Genomic DNA, 19,945 nt, shown 5'->3' on the forward strand with positions numbered 1-19,945 from the left:
GAATATCCCAGAAGAGTTTGAAGAAATCAGGAAGTTATGAAGTCCTACTTGAGAACTTGGGGAAGGAGTTGTTCTTAAGGACCTGATAGTATCCTCATCTTGAACGGGCAGTATTTTTAGCAATCTCTCCTCCAACATAGGTGCTAAACATGAACAGATAAGTTGCTCCTTTTTTTTAGTCAATCCCATCACCTTTATTCTTATGAAGATCATCCAGTCGTATATTTTTCAGTATAATTCCAAATAATTGAAAGGATAACACAAAGCAACCAGGTAGTTTATATCAGCAGTTCAAAAAATCAATAAGCAGAGTTCCCTTCCTGGTGCAGCAGAGACGAATCTGACTAGAATCCATGAGGTTACAGGTTCGATCCCTGGCCTCACTCAGTGAGTCGGGGATCTGGTGTTGCCATGAGCTGTGGTGTAGATTGCAGATGCGGCTCGGATCCCTCGTTGCTGTGGCATAGGCTGGCAGCTGTAGCTCCCATTCGACCCCTAGCCTGGGAACATCCACGTGCTGTGGGTGTGGCCCTAAAAAGCAAAACAAAACAAAAAAAACAACAACAACAAAAAAATCGATAAGCGTAACTTACTATAATTATCGAGAAAAGCTAATGTTTATTGATACCAAAAATTATTTTGAACAAAAGCCACATCTGTTCTAGATTAGATTATTAAAATATATACTTTCTTAATATGTTATATAAAGGTAGTTCCTCTCTATATGTGTGTATTTTGCATGTATATGTATGTAACATATTGACATTCAGATATTGCACAGTGTACACACACACATACTCACATGTTTAGGCACATTAAAAAAAAAGTTTTGTGCCATAAACTCATTTTGTATTATCAATTCCATTTAGAGCAAAAAATAATTAAATTAAGGTGAATGACAAGGGGCAGGAGAAGAGAAAGAGGGAACTATAAAATTAGGAAAAAACATGATTTTTTAAATGTTAAAAATAATTTTGAAATGAAAAAGGACTAAAAATATCAAATAAATTATAAGAATGATACCACCTGCATCAATATAATTGTAAGGACTGAGAACTGAGGCCACCTGCATCAACATAATTTAACTGTTTGCTCCATAAATTTCTTGCACAGTAGGATAAAACTAAAAATCAATAAATAACTTTACCATTTGCTTTAGGATATTCTTACAAATCAATTCATCTGGGCATACAGTTTGCTCATTTGGATGAACAGCTTACTTCTCAGGACAATAATTTGCTCACCAAGAATTGTTTCAATAACCTTGCTTTGCTGTGTCCATCCTATATCATTATGTAATGAACTTTGTCCAGTTCTAATAAGTTCTTCACTTTGAAAGACATGCCTTAAACCATTTGAGTGTAGACCCATAAATCCTCTGAATACCATTCCCTAAAATCCTCCTTTTGAGGCACTATTAAGATTCTCTCAAGGCAGTGTTGCTCTCTAGTAGGTTTATTAAATTCAGCTTTGTTGATTAAAAAGTTTTTCTGTTAGTTCATTGTGGACAGTTGATGACTCAAATCCATTTAAAACCTAATATGGAAAACAGTATACAAAATCAAAAGAAAAATGATAAAATAGGAAAAAATATTTTGAATACTCATCATGGACAAAAATGCTATTTAACTTAAATATTTTAAAGCCCTAAGAAATTAATAAGAAAAAAATTGGGATTGGGTTACATACATGAAAAAATTTCACAGCTAAACATGTCTTTAAAAATTCATAAAATAAGCTCAATATGAATTATATTACTACAAATGCATATTAAAACTATAAAGAAATTCTATTTTCACCTTTCAGATTGGCAGTGGTGAAAAAAGCAGTGTAGATGTAGGAAAACATTTGTGTAGAGTGTATTTGGGTATAGCATCCTATGGACTACAACGTGGCAATACTTATTACAATTTTAAATGCACCTGGGCTTTGACCAAGGAATTCTACTCACAGGAATTTATCCTCCAGATAGAATTGCAAAAATGGAAAAGCATATTGTGTGAAGGTATTAATTTTAGCTATTTCTGGAAATAGCAAAGGATTAAAACATTTACAAGATCCATTACCATAGTACAATAAAGCAAATGACTATTTGAAGGCTGCTGTCATAATAAGATATTTACTAATGTCCAAGATATGTTAAGTTAAAAAAATATTGCATGGAAGTGTGATTTTTATGTGATTTCATTGGAATATTGGGCAGTACTACTTTATTTTATTTATTTATTTTTTTGGCCATACCCACTGCATGCAGAAGTTCCTGGGCCAGGGATCAAACAAGCCCCACAGCAGTGACAACACTAGGGTCCTTAACCCCCTGAGCCACCAGGGAATTCCTGAGCAGTACTGCTTTAGAATCAATGTAATACATAAACTTAAAGTGGAATAAAAAGTCTTTTTTTCCCTCTACTGCATGGTGGACTGTGGGCACAGGCGCACTGAGTCTGTAAAGAAGCCAGTCCTCTCTGTCCTGCACGTTTGCAACAGGATGTCAGTGCTCCATGCCAACAGCAGTGCTGCCCAGATGGAGGCTGATGAACTAATCCTAGAAGCATACAGGGGGAAAAAATCCTATCAGTGAATACAAGAAGACAAGTTCCAGCAGGAAAATGATAAGAATTAAATTCACCCTTATGCTGTCAAGGTTTACAGCATACATGGAAAGCTTCTGCACTCCTACACCTGGGTAACCTTGGGAAAATGGGGAAGATTTGGCTAGAAATGAGATTTTGCAAAAGCAAGTTAGGATACAGAATTCATGTTTGGGCCACTCTAATTAGTGGTCAGGGGATAGAGGATTATGGAAGGGTAAGTAGAGTTACAAATTATACTTCTTTACTAGGGGTTTTTAAAAACAGTAAAAAAATGTCAGAATCATCTAGGAGCTCATGCCTGGGGCTCAGTCCTCAGATATTAATGGCATTTAATACAAATAATAAAAATGGCTCCTTCAAGAAAAAAAGTACCGGGAGTTCCCATGTGGCACATCAGAAACAAATCCAACTAGTAACCATGATGATACGAGTTCGATCCCTAGCCTCTATCAGTGGGTTAAGAATCCATCATTGCAGTGAGCTGTGGTATAGGTCACAGATGCAGTATGGATCTGGTATTGCCAGGACTGTGGTGTAGGCTGGCAGCTGCAGCTCCAATTCAGCCCCTAGCTGGAAACTTCCATATGCAGTGGGTGCTGCCCTCCCACACATACACACAAAAAAAGGCAAAAAAGTACCAGATAAACTTAAGGTATTCTCCCTTGGCCTGGGAACTCCATATGCCACAGGTGGCCAGAAAAGAAAAAAACAAACAAACAAAAAAACTTAAGGGTATTCTTGCTTCTAACCCAAATGCTCAGGATTGAGTACTAAACAAGTATTTCTAAATAATTCTCCTTTACTGAGCAAGGAATGGCTAGCAGTGGGATTGATAGGAAACAGGTGGCATTTGAATATTTCATCAGTTGCCACCACTCCTGCCTGCTTATTTAGCTTCATTTTGCTTTCATCTTTACTGCTTTATCCACCACAGTACTCCTTGCTTCGGTCATACTATTCTTCTGAGTCCTTGTTCAAAGTCATTTTGCCCTACTGAGCTGCAGGAATGTGGCTGGCAGGAGCCGCTGGAGCCCTTCTTCCCAGTCGTGCTGCTAGCCCGAGGACCAGGCCAAGCAGCTGGGGGTATCTTTTCAAAGCAGCCCAGCTCCACAGGAAGCAGCACATTTCTCCACTGCCTTCACCATACCTTCAAACCTCAAATCTGCATAATGTTAAGGATTAAAACAACCAGTACCCTAGGAGGATTATTATTAGTTTGGCAAATCAAACAATAGGCAATGTGAAATTAATTCTCTTTCATGTAAACTTTATATTAAGATTAAGCATAACATAAAGAATTGGATAGAGTGAGGATTTAAGCTTACAGTGAATTTTGTTTTTCCTAAATTCCTTTGGCATTTATTCCTTTACTGCTCTTGGAATTAAAGACAGGAAAGTGCTTTTAATTTTTTATTATTTCGTATTTGTTCAATATATATTTATGACTGTATTTTAAGTGCCAGTTTTCTGTGAAAACCCGAAAGGTATTAAATCATATTATATTGAAAATATGCTTTGTGCAGGAGGTAGGAGGAGAATGCTATTTCTTATTGGTAAATTCTATCCTAAGCAGTGTTTTATTAAGTGACCTCCAATTATCTAAATTAAATGTAGACCCATGTCCTAATTTGAAACACATTTCCCCTGTACTGGGTCAAATAGTGTCCCTCAAACTTATGCCCACCTGGAACCTCAGAATTCAACTTTATTTGGAAATAAGAAGATCACATGAAGACATGTTTGGAAGAAAGCCATATGAGGATGGAGGTGGAGCTTAGAGTAATGCATCTATAAAACAAGAAATGCATACAACCAGTAGATTCAAGGAGAGAGGCATGAACCAATTTTCTATCCCATAGTCTCCAGAAGAAACCAATTCTACCAATACCTTGAATTCAGATTTCAGGTGTCCAGAAATGCAAGAGAATAAGTTGTTTTTGTTTTTGTTTTGTCTTTTTAGGGCTCTACCAGGGTATATGGAAGTTCCCAGGCTAGGGGTCGAATTGGAGCTACAGCTTCCAGCTATGCCACAGCCATAGCAATGCCAGATCTGAGCTGAACCTACACCACAGCTCACAGCAATGCTGGGTCCTTAACCCAATGATTGAGGCCAGGAATCCAACTCGCATTCTCATGGATATAGTCAGGTTTGTTACCATTGAGCCACAATGAGAACTCCTAAATTTCTTGTTTTAAGTCACCCAGTTTGTCATATTTTGTTAGAATAGCCCTAAGAAGCTAATACAGATTTTGCTGCTAGTGAGTGAGGTGCTTCTGTAACAAATAGCTAAAACCATGGAAGTGGCTTTAGAATTGGGTAATAGGTTGAGGAACTTCATAGAAAAAGCCTATATTGCCTTGAAAAGAAGATTGATAGACTTATGGTTGTTAAAGTTGATTCTAGTGAAGACTCAGACACAAGCTGAAGAAGATGGTAAAGAAAGCTTCTACCATCTTAAAGAATACATGTACAGAATGTTCATCACAAATGGAATTTTGGTAGAAATATGAATGTTATAGATGCTTCTAGTGAGTTCTCAGAAAAAAATTATTGGACACTTGAGGAAAGGTGAGTTTTGAAAACTTAGTTGAATTGTGTTCTGGTGTTGGATAGAAAATAGAACTTATAAGCAATGACTTTGTGTACTTAGCTGAGAAGATTTGTAAACAAAATATGGAAAGCGTGGCCTTATTTTTCTTGCTATATATTGTTATAGTTATTTCTTCTTGCTATAAAGTGCAAGAAGAGAGGGGTAAATTGAGGAACAAACTGTGAAGTGAGAAATAAAATATTGCCTGCTGTATTAGTAAACAAAGAAAGTCACAGTCATCAGTGATTGTGATCACCTCCAGCTGGCAAGCCTTGGGGGAACTCAGGAAGGAAACAAAGAATGCCTGCCACCTAGCAGTCATCAGATTACAGTCACTCCCTACAGTGTACCCTGAGGAAACTCAGGATAGGAAAACACAGGATACTGGCCGCAGATAGCTGAGATGTATATCAAAGGAATGACTACAGTGAACCCAGTCCTTGCATCTTCCCTTTTATAGGAAAGTGCTAAATTCCTTAGTAAGCAGTAATCTTTTGTCCCTACTATGGGTTTGCCCTTTTGCTTCAAATCTTCTATATATCCTAGCTGACTCCTCGCCTCCTGGAAGCAGTTTTCTCGGGGTTACTTGAGTTGCTGCCTCCCATCCATAAGTCCTCATTTTGTCCCAAATAAAACTTAACTCTCAACTTCTAGGTTGTAGATATATTTTTTTTAGTCAATAGCAGCAAAAAGGAACCAGAAAGTGATGATTTCAAAATTCTCAAACTATCCATATTGCAAAGGATGCTAATGCAATCACTGGAGAACTCCAAGACCATGGCTCAGTGACATTTGAGTGCAAAGATTAGGTGTGTGACTCATGGATCCCAAGACCATCTAAGCAGGAGGCTAGAATAGAGACAAGATCATTCAGGAAAAGTCTCCTATTAATGGTGTGGATATTCTTAATATACATGGAAGGCTGACAAGATTTTTGAATATTTCTTATCAACAGAAACACTGATAGCCTGGACTAAAAGGTGGAGGGCCTCCATGGGCCCAGGAGGCAAAGCATCCAGCCTCAGAGGATTATTCACAGGCCTTGAAACTGAATGGAACTTTCCCTGTTGAATTGTAACTTGCTTTAGTGACCTCTTTATTCCCTCTATGTTCTCTTTATCAGAATGAGAATGTGGTGCTTGTCCCACCATTGTATTTTGGAAGCAAACAACTTGTTTTCTAGTTTAACACACTCTACAGGTAGAAAGGAACTTTGCCTCAGCATGAATCATACTCTTGTCAGCTATTCTTCATTTAGGTGATTTAAATGACAGACTTGGAAATTTCTGAGTTGATAATTATGGAGTTAATGCAGGAAGGAGCTAAGATTTTCAGGGATGCCATGATAGAGTATAAGTCATGCATGTGGGATAGATGTAAATTTAGGTGGGGGCAAAGGGCAGGCAGTGTGTGGTTGAATGGTGCCCTCTGCCAAAATACATGTCCATCTGGAACCTTAGAATGTGACCTTATTTGGAAATAGAGCCTTTGCAGATGTAATTAGTTAACATAAAAAAATGAGGTCATACAGGATTAGGGTGGGCCCTAAATCCAGTGTCTAGAGTATATAAGAAGGTCATGTGAAGATAAACAGAGAAGAAGCCCTGTGAAGGTAGAGGCAGAGATGGGAGAGGTATGTTTAGAAACCAGGAAACACCAAGGATTGCTGGTAACCACTAGAAGGTAGGAGAGAGGCATGACAAAGTTTCTACCTCAGAGCTTCCAGAAGGAACCAACCTTCCCAAGACCTTGATTCAGACTTCTAGCATCAAGAACAAGAAGAGAATAAATTTCTGTTGTCTTAAGCCGTTCAATGTGTGGCAGTGCTAGGAAACTTGTATACTCTCTCAAAGGAAATATGCAAGATAACCACATTTTATATTCAATTTAACTGTATTTTAATGCCAGAATTTTTGCCTCAGCTTACTAACAAGTATTGAACATGTCTGAATTTCTAGGCACTATGTATTAATAATTCTCACAACTACTGTGGAATAGACATCATTTTTTCCTAATTTACGTGTTAGGAGATTCTAATCTGTATGTTGTATATGTGGGGGGTTGGGGAGTGTCTTACAGTATTAAATAGGAGAGTCAGTATTCAATTAATTTCTGTTTAACTTCAGTGTTTATAGTCTACCTATCAATTTATAATGAGAGAAGAATGAATTATTTTAACATAGAACAAGACTTTAAATCACACTGAGCAAAGAAAAGAGCATTCACCCTTTATCAGTGTGCAATCTATGTGTATTTAATTTTCTTCTCCAACCCTGCAAGTTGTTGCCCAATGTGTCATCAATCAGGATGAGTTTACAAATTCATTTAGAAGTACAAGAACATTCAAGTGTGCCATATAGTCAATTTCCTTTTCAATGAGCGTTCTTTCTGACACCACAAAGCTTTTATGTTTAAGTGAGCCTAATGACAAGACCATTACTTCAGGTATTGACCAAAACTTGCAAACAGAAGAGCAATAGGGAGGTTCTCCTAAAACTGTTATTATAAAGTGGAGGTGGTTGAACAAATGCATTACTCTCTCATCTAAGTGGAGTTTGCCCTTTACCCCTTATTAGTTCATGTCTGAGAACCTCAGTTATAGACTGATTTATAGCACAGTAATTCTTACCTTCTAAAAGGAACATCTATTCTAGTGATGGGCCCAACAATAGTGCTGTGGCCATTCATTAGAAGTATAATTAGATTTTCGGGTTGAAAAGAGAAAGTGTGTGGCTCATCTCAAGCTTAAACTGCACCCAATACTGGGGTTCAGACCTGCTAGATATGTAGAGGGATTCGTGTGACAGAGGACTGGAAAGGCTTTTGAAGGAGAATATATTTTAAGGGATAATGGAGACATGAGAACAGCCCTCCTCTATTAACAAAACTTTAGGAATCCTCCGGTGACTCAGCTCACTACACTGGCTCAGGTCACTGCTGTGGAGTGGGTTCAATCCCTGACCCCTGACCTGATAACTTCTCCATGCCATGGGTGTGGCAAAAAAAAAAAAAAAAATGAAATTCTACAAACAAAACTTTAGCTTGCTGAAGGGAAATGTAGGGAGATGTATTAGTTTGCTAAGGCTGCTGTAACAAAGCATCACAGACTGGATGGCTTATACAACAGAAATTTGTTTAAGATTTGTAGGCTAGAAATTTGATATCAAGGTGCCTGAAAGTTTGATGCCTTCTAAGGCCTCTCTCCTTGGCTTGTAGATGACCGTCTCCTTGTGTCTTCATGTGGTCTTCCCTTTCTATATGCCTGTCTCCACATTTCCTGTTCTTATAAGGGCTTCCATTGTATTGGAATATTGCTCACCCTAGTGACCTCGTATTAAGTAAAATACCTCTATAAAGGCCTCATCTACAAATAGAGTCACAGGTGAGGTACTGGAGGGTTAGGCCTTCAACATATAAATTTTAGGAAAATAAAATTAAGCTTCTAATAGGAAGGTTGATTCTAAGTAAAATGTCATACTTGTCAAAAAATTAGTCCCTGACCTAGATGCCTATGTTGTATCTAATTCCCCTGGAGGATTTGAGAGATGTAGACTATGAGAAACTTTAATAACTCTGTTATAAAACATAGCAAAAGTGAGAAAAGCATTCTTCACTTCTGCATTGAACATATGCCACTGGAGAGCCCAGTAGGTTCAGTGTGAAAGATGCTGAAGAAATAAAAAATTTCTGCCTGTACTAGAAAAAACTTAACTCCCAACTGTTCCTCCTAATTGAATCTCCTCCAGTTGGAGAAGAGATTCATTCTGTGAATCAGTTGATCACAGATTGTCTTATTGTCCCTGCATTTTGTCCCGTGATTAACACAGTCTCATTTTTTTTATTGCTTTCAGGAATTTGGACAGTGAAAATTCTCTGAAAAAAATGATTTTGCCCCAGAGTTCCCATTGTGACACAGTGAAAATAAATCCGACTAGTATCCATGAGGATGCAGGTTCAATCCCTGGCCTTGCTCAGTGGGTTAAGGAGCTGGTGTTGCCGTGAGCTGTGGTATAGGTCACAGATGTGGCTCAGGTCCCTTGTTTCTGTGGCTGTGGCATAGGCTGGCAGCTGAAGCTCAATTCGACTCCTAGCCTGGGAACTTCCATATGTCATGGGTAAGTCCCTAAAAGGGCAAAAAACAAACAAACAAAATGTGACTTTGCCTGGGTATCCTCAATTCCTATGAATTCTTTATAATTCTTGCTCTTCATAAAAGAGTCATGAGCCTTTCCCATGTTTCCATAGTTTAATAAAAGGCTTGAACTAATAGCCTTTTTTTTTCCTTCTTCTTCTACAAGAGCCACATTGGCTCTCAGATATCCATCTCAGCAGTAATGGAGGTTCCTGGCATAGGTAGAAGTAGTGATAATGCCCAGCAAAGGTGACAGTATTAGTGGCAGCAGTAGAGATGGGTAAAATATGCCTGTGCCTAAGAGAGTTTGGCCATAGGGAACAGGGTATCAATCAATGTACCTTCCTTCAGTTTGCATACAAAATGTCTGTTGGTCTTGGCAGTAAACATCCCTGTGGGAAATTGAATCTGGGAATGAAAAAGAGGGCAGAATCCATGTGGTTAGAGGGGGCGTATTATAAAGTAGCCTTTTGGGATATACATAAATGTTGTAGGATGCTTTAACAGGGATTAAAGTTTCAGTGATGGTAAGATGAACATTGAGATAAATGGGCCATACTGCTAGTGTGACCCAGGGCAACTTTGTATCATTCCTAGGAATTATGCTTCCTAGAGTTGTGCTCTAGGAGGACCACTCTACAGAATTCTACATTCTGTACCATATTCTCCCATATCCTACACTCATATTGTATTCTGCAGAAGTGGCCCTGCCTAGAACAGTGCAACTGTACATGTTCATGGAATACAAGCCAATTTTACGTCCTAGTTTGTGTGGCCCTTAAGAAGCACCTTAGATGTACATAACAATTTTTGCAGTTTACAGTGCATTTTCATATGTATAATTATATTTATATCTTTTTATTGTAACAAACTCTATTAGGTAAACATTACTAAGGAGTTATTTTGCTCTTTCTACTTTAACATACTGTGGTAGTGCAATTCCCAACACATAGTACGTGCTCAATAAATATTTGATAACTGTAAAATTATTTATGCATAATATAAACCTATGAAAAATGTATGTTAGAATAAAGATCCATTATGATAAAATAGATGTTTTATATCTTAATGGATATAATTCTATTCATGATCAGCCATACCAGTAAGAAGAATATAGAGTTGTCTGTGTTTTTCAATTTCAAGACAATGAGAATGAACCCCAAGGTCTCCAAACTACTTGATAAACAAGAAAAATAATTTAGTACCACACTGCAATAAATGATACTGTTTTTTTCCTTCTAGTATACTGATAAGGGGGGCAGAATTAAAAAATAACTTCCCCATCCTAAGATAAAAATCCATTCATTTACTCAACAAATATGTATGGAGCATTTCCTATGTTCCGGGCACTGTTCTTGGTGCTGATGAATTGGCAGTGGAAAAAAATTCATGTACCTGGAAAGATTAGATTCTGTATGTTATTACTTCCTCAAGGTCTGTGTTGCAGGGATTTAACTTTGGAAATCATCTGGTTATGAAGATAGTATATGAGTCATGACCTATCCTCTTGAAAATAACAGAATTGCAACTCAAACTGGCTTTAAATAGAAAGAAAAAAGAATTAATTGGGCAAACATGGTTTGAATACAAGAGGCCCTTTTTTATTTTTTTGCTTTTTAGGGCTACATCCACAGCATATGGAGGTTCCAAGGTTAGGGGTCCAATTGGAGATACAGCTGCTGGCCTACACCACAGCCACAGTAGCATGGGATCCTTGACCCACTGAGCAAGGCCAGGGGTAGAACCCGCTACCTCATGGTTCCTAGTCAGATTCGTTTCCACTGCACCACAACGAGAACACCTAGACTTCTCTCTTTTGATACTAGTTTTCATTCTAGTTTCTCTCTTCTGATGCCCATATACCATAGTATATTTTCATTCTTTTGCTTTAACATATTACCCTCTTATAGACATTGTCTAATGTTCAAAATTTTCTCTCCTACAACTCTTAAATAAGTAACACACAGACTGTTGAATGTAACATACATTCTTCTCATATGAGTATCATGAGGATATCTACTAAACCACATTGACTTTTTTCTTTTCTTTTATGGAAAGATTTTTGAACATATGTAAAAGTCATGGAAATAGTGTAATGAAACTTCATAAATATATCACCATCCCCAAACCATCAACATCTGGCTGATTCTGTCTCATATACATACACCATTCATAATCAGTCTATTTCCCATCCTTCTACATTGATCAAAATTAATCACAGATACTGTATAGTTTATTCCAAAAATGTTTTCATATATATTTAAAATGTAGGTTCTCTTTAAACTATTACACCAAAATATTGAATATTTTAATAACATACTAAGTTCGTAATAAAAATTTTCATCAATATTCAAAATTCCATTTGCCTTGTAACTTTTATTTTGAATGAGTTGACATATTCCCACATTTAAATATTTTTAAGCATTTGTCTCTGTATCTTAATTTATTCCTTAAAATTAAATTAATAGAAGAAACTAGGCCTTTTTTTCTATTGTAGTTTCCCACAATTGGAATTTATATTGGGAAGTATATTTTCATTGGATATAGAATTCTACATCAAGAGATTTGTTGTCCTTTTAGTGCTTTAAAGATATGGTTCCACTTTTAAAACTACACTATCTATATTGTGTAATTTAACTTGTTTCTGTGCCGTCTCTACTATCAATCAGGAGTGTAAATAAACTACATGTTAATAAATATAAACATGTATAAATGGTTTTACTTGCTGTGAATAAATGCTAAATTACATAAATTAGAAGAATTATCCATAAGATGTTTTCTCAATTGTGAAGATATTTTAGAATTTATTTCCATAAAAAAGATATTTATTCTACTTGGCTTGTTTTCCTTTTCTGGCATTCAGAACTTTTTTAAAGGCTGAACATTCTGGCAGACTGCTCTCTAGTGAACAAAACATCATATTCATTTTTAAAGTTACATTTAAGTAGAAAATTTAAAATATGAATTAAAAATATTTGGCTCTGGAAAATTTGTATTTTACATTTGTACTTTTCTTAGAACTTTGCACAAATCTTAGAACTCAACTGTTTGATATTTAAAGTTTGTTTATTTGCTTATACGTCAGCTACAGAATCATTATTTTACTGAGGTATAATAGTCTTATATATGTATATTTTTCAGATACTTTTTTATGCCTTATACTGAATATTGTCATTTGTTTACTATGCAGTGTACTGAAAGCGGCATAAAACCATCGAAGGAAGCAACGGACAAAACAAAATAAATAATAGTATTCCTTGTATTTGCATTTTGGATGAGCATCTTTTAGATTTTATTCCAGTAGCTTTTTATTTATTTATTTATTTATTTATTTATTTATTTATTTATTTATTTATATTGTATTTTTAGGGCCACACCTGCAGCATATGGAGTTTACCAGGCTAAGGGTCTAATCGGAGCTGTTGCTGCCAGCCCATGCCAGAGCCACAGCAACACCAGATCTGTGACCTACACCACAGCTCATGGCAACTCTGGATCCTCAACCTGCTGAGGGAGGCCAGGGATCAAACCTACAACCTCATGGTTCCTAGTTGTATTCGTTTCCGCTGCTCCAAGTTGGGAACTCCACCAGTAGCTTTTTAATAGAAACTGAACTATAAGATTTAATTTACTTAATATGTATTCATTATTCATACCTAAGCACTTGGCATTGTAGAATGTTCTAGTTCAACATTTAATATAATGATTAGTTGGCTTTAAAACCTACCTACCATCTAGCCATAGTTTTTTTTTTTTTTTTTATCCCAGGTGTTCTTGTTTCCCTTTTCCTTCCTTCCTATTTTCTTTTTTTTAAAATATTTATTATAGTTGATTTACAATTTTCTGCCAATTTCTGCTGTACTGCAAAGTGACCCAGTTATACATGTATCTTCTTTCTTTCACATTACCCTCCATTGTGTCCCATCACAAGTGATCATATATATATAGTTCCCTCCTACTTTCTTTTTGAATAGAGTTTTTGTTTCGTAACTGACTTTAACTCTTTTGTTGCTTTATAACCAACTTGTTTTTATATTTTGTAGAATGATTAAAATATTCATTCTTAAGTAATCGGCCTTCTTTACATTAATGTCACCATATTGAATATTGATGTAAGAAAATTAATGTAGTAGAATTATTTCTCCTAGCCTTTGTACTATAGTCATACAATTTATTTCTACACATTTACGAACCACCCACACTATGAGCACATCCTTGAACAATTCTTGTATTTGAAGTCTGCTAGTGATTAATTCATACAGTGCTTATTTTTCTAAAAATAACCTTTTGAAGTATTTTTCTTTGGATATAGAATTTTTTTGTGTGTCTTTTATGGCCACACCTATGGCATATGGAAGTTCCCAGGCTAGGGGTTGAATCAGAGCTGTAGCTGCTGTCCTACACCACAGCCACAGCAATGGAGGATCAGAGCTGCGTCTTCAACCTACACTATAGCTCACAGCAACACTAGATCCTTAATTCGCTGAGCGAGGCCAGGGATCGAACCTGCATCCTCATAGATACTGGTCAGGTTTGTTACTGCTGAGCCACAATGGAACTCATGAATATAGAATTTTACATCAAGAGATTTGATTTCTTTTTATTGCTTTAAAGATGTGGTTTCACTCTTTTATGCTGTATTATTATTTATGAGAGATCTGAGGTTTTCTTATTATTCCTTTGCTTGCAATTTGCATTTTGTTCCTGACTGTTTTTAAAATGTTTGATTTATCTTTGATTGAAAAAGTTAACCATGGTGTTCCTAGGCATGATATTCTTTATACTGTAAGTTTAATTTTTCAACAAACTTAAGAAGTGTTTGGACATTATATCTTTAAATATTTTTATTCCTTTATCTTCTTTCTCATTTGGGAACTAATGCACACATTTTAGACAGGTTGAAATTATATCACAGGTTTCTGAGACTTTGCTGATATATACCTTCTGTTTTTTTCTCTTTTGCTTCAGTTCAAATAATTTCCAGTGTCTATTTTCAAATTAACTGATTCCCTCTTAATTTTTTGCTAAGCCTATGCAATAAATTTTTCATATCAGCTATTACAATTTTTAGTTCCGGCATGTCCCAATTTATGTAATGTCCACTTCTCTGTTAATATTAAATCCCAATCTGAGTATTTGAAAATGCATTTGTATTCATCAGTCTTCTGGGAGAAGATGTCATTAACTTGAGCATCTGCAGTTTTAAATAACTTATTAATTATTCAACAGGGAAATGCTGGGAACACAAAATGATAGTGCAAGATGACAAAAACAAAAACCAAAAGAAAAAATACAATAGAAACACCCACAGGTATGAAAATATAAATTAAATTTTTTAAAAAAACTTTAATTATTTTTATTAGGAACACTTCAGGTCTACTCTCTAAGCAAAATTCAAGTATACAATACAGTGTTATTAATTATGTTATTATGCAATACACTATATAACCCGAATTTATTCATTTTGTAACTATAAGTTTGTATCCTTTGACAACATTTTTCCATTTCTCCCAGCAGAAGAAGAAAAAGAGAAATGAGCAGAAGAAATATTTGCAGTTATAATGGCTGGAATTTTTCAAAATCAATAACAGATGCTAAAACACAGATCCAGGAAGTTCATAGTAACCAAGAAGAATAAATAACAAAAAATCTATAGTTAGGTATATCTTTTAAACTAGAGAGATCCAAAGACAAACAGAAAATCTTGGAAGGAGTCAGAGTAAAAAAATCACCTTACCTATGGAAGAAATAGAATTACATTGGACTACTCTTCACAAATCATGCAAGGGAGAATAGAGTAAAATATTTAAAATGTTAGAAAAAACCACCAACCTAGAATTCTTTAACCAGTTAAATTATCCTTCAAATGAGAAGAAATAATGACTTTCTCAAATAATCCAAAACTGAGGGGATTTGCCACTAGTAGACCTGCCTTTAAAAGAAGTGCTTCAGGAAAAAGTAAAATTATGGAAGTCAGAAACTCAGACCTACATAAAGAAAGAAAGAATATGAGAGAAGATATAAATGAAGCTAAAATAAAACGCTTAATTTTCCTTATTATATAATTTTCCTGGTGTAGGTCACAGGTGCAGCTGAGATTCCATGTTGCTGTGGTTGCAGCATAGGCCAGCAGCTATAGCTTCCAGTTGACTCCTAGCCTGGGAACCTCCATGTGCTGTGGGTGCGACCCTAAAAAGCAAAATAATAATAATAATAATAATAATGATAAAAAACCTAATATAAAATGCAAAATTGTTTAATTTCTAGAGTATAACAGGAAAAATCTAGGTGCTCTTGAGTTTGGCAGTGAGGTTTTAGATACAAACAACACCGCAATCACGATCCATGAAAGAAAAAATAATAAGCTGTATTTTATTAAAATAAGATACTTCTGATTTATATAGACACTATTAAGAAGGTAAAGAGAAAAGTAACATACTGGGAAAAATATTTGCAAAATCGATATCTGATGAAGAACTTGTATCCAGAATATACAAAGAACACTTAATACTCAGAAATGAGAGAACAATTTAAAAATGGCGAAATGGTCACTAAGTCTAAAACAATGGATTGTTATTATTCAAAAGAAATTTGAATTCTGTCATATTTGTTTGCTCCTCAGATCAGCACTTATTAGCTGAGGTATTTCCAAAAATAACTATTAAAACTCTCTTGGTCTCGATATCCCTATTGCAAAAGTTCCCATAGTAATAACTACTTCAGAAAATTACCGAGTGAACAATAAAGAGACAAATTATATCTGTGTGGTTATTGTTGCTAAGATGAGTCTAACCAGAAAGCAATAATGTGAATATTTATTTTTTTAGGATGCAGTTTTGTCATTAATAAAAGAATAAGAATGCTAAGGAAGACATACTACTGTTTCTCTAAACAATATTTATAAATAATATTTAATTTAATTCAATGTAATATTCCTATGACAAATCCATTAGGACAAGAGGCCACTAAAATATCAATAATTGTGTGCAACATGAAAAAATGCTCAACATCGCTGGTTATAAGAGAAATGCAAATCAAAACTACCATGAGATATCACCTCACACCAGTCAGAATGGCCATCATTAATAAATCCACAAATAACGAGTGCTGGAGGGGGTGTGGAGAAAAGGGAACCCTCCTATACTGTTGGTGGGAATGTAAACTGGTACAGCCACTATGGAGAACAGTTTGGAGATACCTTAGAAAGCTATACATAGAATTTCCATATAACCCCGCAATCCCACTCTTGGGCATCTATCCGGACAAAACTCTACTCAAAAGAGACACGTGCACCCGCATGTTCATTGCAGCACTATTCACAATAGCCAAGACATGGAAACAACCCAAATGTCCATCGGCAGATGATTGGATTCGGAAGAAGTGGTATATATACACAATGGAATACTACTCAGCCATAAAAAAGAATGACATAATGCCATTTGCAGCAACATGGATGGAACTAGAGAATCTCATCCTGAGTGAAATGAGCCAGAAAGACAAAGACAAATACCATATGATATCACTTAGAACTGGAATCTAATATCCAGCACAAATGACCATCTCCTCAGAAAAGAAAATCATGGACTTGGAGAAGAGACTTGTGGCTGCCTGATGGGAGGGGGAGGGAGTGGGAGGGATCGGGAGCTTGGCCTTATCAGACACAACTTAGAATAGATTTACAAGGAGATCCTGCTGAATAGCATTGAGAACTTTGTCTAGATACTCATGTTGCAACAGAACAAAGGGTGGGGGAAAAATGTAATTGTAATATATGCATGTAAGGATAACCTGACCCCCTTGCTATACAGTGGGAAAATAAAAAAAATAAAATTGTGTACAGCTAATAAAATAACTCCTTGCGGGACTTGTATGTGCTTCAAGGACTATTACTTTTTTTTTTTTTTTTTGAACAAACATCACTTTTATTGTGCTCACTTTTGTATACTGAACATACAAGTATGGAGAGTATAGCCCCAGAAGTTATCTTTTTTTATATAATGATTTTTATTTTTTCCATCATAGCTGGTTTACAGTTTTCTGTCAATTTTCTACTGTATGGCAAGGTAACCCAGTCACATACACGTATAGATTCTTTTTCCTCACATTATCATGCTCCATCATAAGTGACTAGATATAGTTCCCAGTGCTATACAGCAAGATCTCACTGCTTATCCATTTCAAAGGTAATAGTTTGCATGTATTAACCCCCAATTCCTAGTCCATCCCACTCCCTCCCCCTCCCCCTTGGCAACCACAAGTCTGTTCTCCATGTCCCTGATTTTCTTTTCTGTGGATTCATTTGTGCCGTATATTAGATTCCAGATATAAGTGATATCATATGGTACTTGTCTTTCTCTTTCTGACTTACTTCACTCAGGATGGGAGTCTCTAGTTCCATCCATGTTGCTATAAATGGCATTATTTTGTTGTTTTTTTTATGACCGAGTAGTATTCCATTGTGTATGTATACCACATCTTCCTAATCCAATCATCTGTTGATGGACATTTGGGTTGTTTCCATGTCTTGGCTATTGTGAATAGTGCTGCAATCAACATGCGGGTGGGTGCATGTGTTTTTTTCAAGGAAAGTTTTGTCTGGATATATGTCCAAGAGTGGGGTTGCTGGGTCTTATTGTAGTTATATGTATAATTTTCTAAGGTACCTCCATACTGTTTTCCATAGTAGTTGTACTAATTGACATTCCCACCAACAGCGCAAGAGGATTCTCCACACCCTCTTCAGCATTTGTTATTTGTGGACCTCTTAATGATGGCTGTTCTGACTGTGTGAGGTGGTACATCATGGGAATTTTGATTTGCATTTCTCTAATAATCAGTGATGTTGAGTGTTTTTTTCATGTGTTTGTTGGCCATCTGTGAATCTTCTTTGGAGATATGTCTATTCAGGTCTTTTGCCCATTTTTTAATTGGGTTATTTGCTTTTTTGCTATTGAGTTGTATAAACTGTTTGTATATATTAGAGATTAAGCCCTTGTCAGTAGTGTTGTTTGAAACTATTTTCTCCCATTCTATGAGCTGTCTTTTTGTTTGTTTGTTTGTTTTAGTGGTTTCCTTTGCTGTGCAAAAGCTTGTCAGTTTGATTAGATCCTGTTGGTTTATTTTTGCTTTTATTTCTGTTGCTTTGGAAGAATGACCTGAGAAAACATTTGTAAGGTTGATATCAGAGAATGTTTTTCCTATAGAAGTTCTATTCTAGGAGTTTGAGGGTGTCTTGTCTTACATTTAAGTTCTTAAGCCATTTTGAGTTTACTTTTGTGTATGGTGTGAGGGTGTGTTTAAGGACTATTACCTTTAATTACTCTATTAATTAATATCCTTATATGTAAATTGTAAGACTTGACCTCAGCACTATTAATGCTGTAGTTATTTTCTTAGAGAATTTGGAATTTTCTGCCTCATTTTCAATAATCTTTCTGTAGCTGGCTTTTAAACTATTAATAAAACTTATAAAAAGCTCTAGTGAAAGCAAATAAAATTCTGATTCTACCCTAAGAAAACTCACAATGGTAACTGTACTGGTAATCTATAACAAATTATCCCAAAACTTTGCATTTTAAGCCAGTAAATATTTATTATTATCTTACACTTTCTATGGGTCAGGTATGTGGATGTGGCCTAGCCAAAACCACTGGCTCAAGCTCTATTGTGAGATTATTTTCAAACTGTCAGCTATGGCTGTGGTCTCATCTGAAAAGTCCATTACAGGGAGGAAGATATGCCTGCAAGTTCATTTGACTGTTGGCAGGACTCAATCCTTGACTGCATCGGCCTATCATGGTTGCCATGTAACATGGCATTTGACTCTCCCCAGGGTAAGCAATCCAAGAGGAAGTATGAGTATATATTTAAGAAAGAAACCACACTCTTTATAATCATGAAAGTGACATTCCAACATTTATTCTATTCAGTACAAATGAGCCATCACACAGAGAAAGGGATTATAGATTACACAACAGCATTAATACTAGGAGACTAGAATCATCGGGGACTATTTTAGAGGCTCTTAACCCTACTGCTTTCTATATCTCCTTAGATGATGCTTGAAATAACACCCTGCCAGTTCATGTTGAGAATTTGTGGGTGTCCTAATAGGACAAAATAAGAATACAAACATTATAAACTCCTTTGAATATTATATCCACATTCACTGAAAGATTTATAGAGTGAGTAAAAACTACTGTTGGTTATCTTTAAGATATATTAGTAAGTTTCTAGAGGCAAGCTACAAGTAAATGTTCTATTTTTTTTAAAGTATACAGTGAATATAGAAGTTTCCTGGAAACATATGAGAAGTTGGACATTAATGCTTATCAGAAAATTGTGAAAACTCAGAAATAATGTCATAGGCGTCCCAAAGAACCCATCTAGGAGTCACTAAATAAAGCAAATCTGTTTATTTCCCATTTAGACTGGTAGATCCTATGTCATATCTTGATTTAAGAAAAAAAATGTTTGGCAGTATCCCTGTTTTCTCCTCCTCCACCTCCTTCTTCTTTTTCTTCATTTGCATGAGTGAAATGAAAATGCAGTTATTAATAGTGTTGTTATTCATCCTACTACTGATTAAAATTGTACCAATATAATTGATTAAATTATTGATAATCTCT

General features: G+C 35.7%; 1 long non-coding RNA gene across 1 annotated transcript in view; it reads left to right on the plus strand.

The window, feature by feature from the left end:
- LOC102166202 overlaps positions 1 to 9,097 on the plus strand; it is a 327,943-nt gene extending 318,846 nt beyond the window's left edge. The window contains exon 6 of the long non-coding RNA XR_002337746.1: positions 9,037 to 9,097. This is a non-coding gene — a long non-coding RNA (uncharacterized LOC102166202). The remainder of the gene's footprint in view (positions 1 to 9,036) is intronic.

The sequence above is a fragment of the Sus scrofa genome, chromosome 13, assembly GCF_000003025.6.
Source record: "Sus scrofa isolate TJ Tabasco breed Duroc chromosome 13, Sscrofa11.1, whole genome shotgun sequence".
In the NCBI taxonomy this organism is placed as follows: Eukaryota; Metazoa; Chordata; class Mammalia; order Artiodactyla; family Suidae; genus Sus; species Sus scrofa.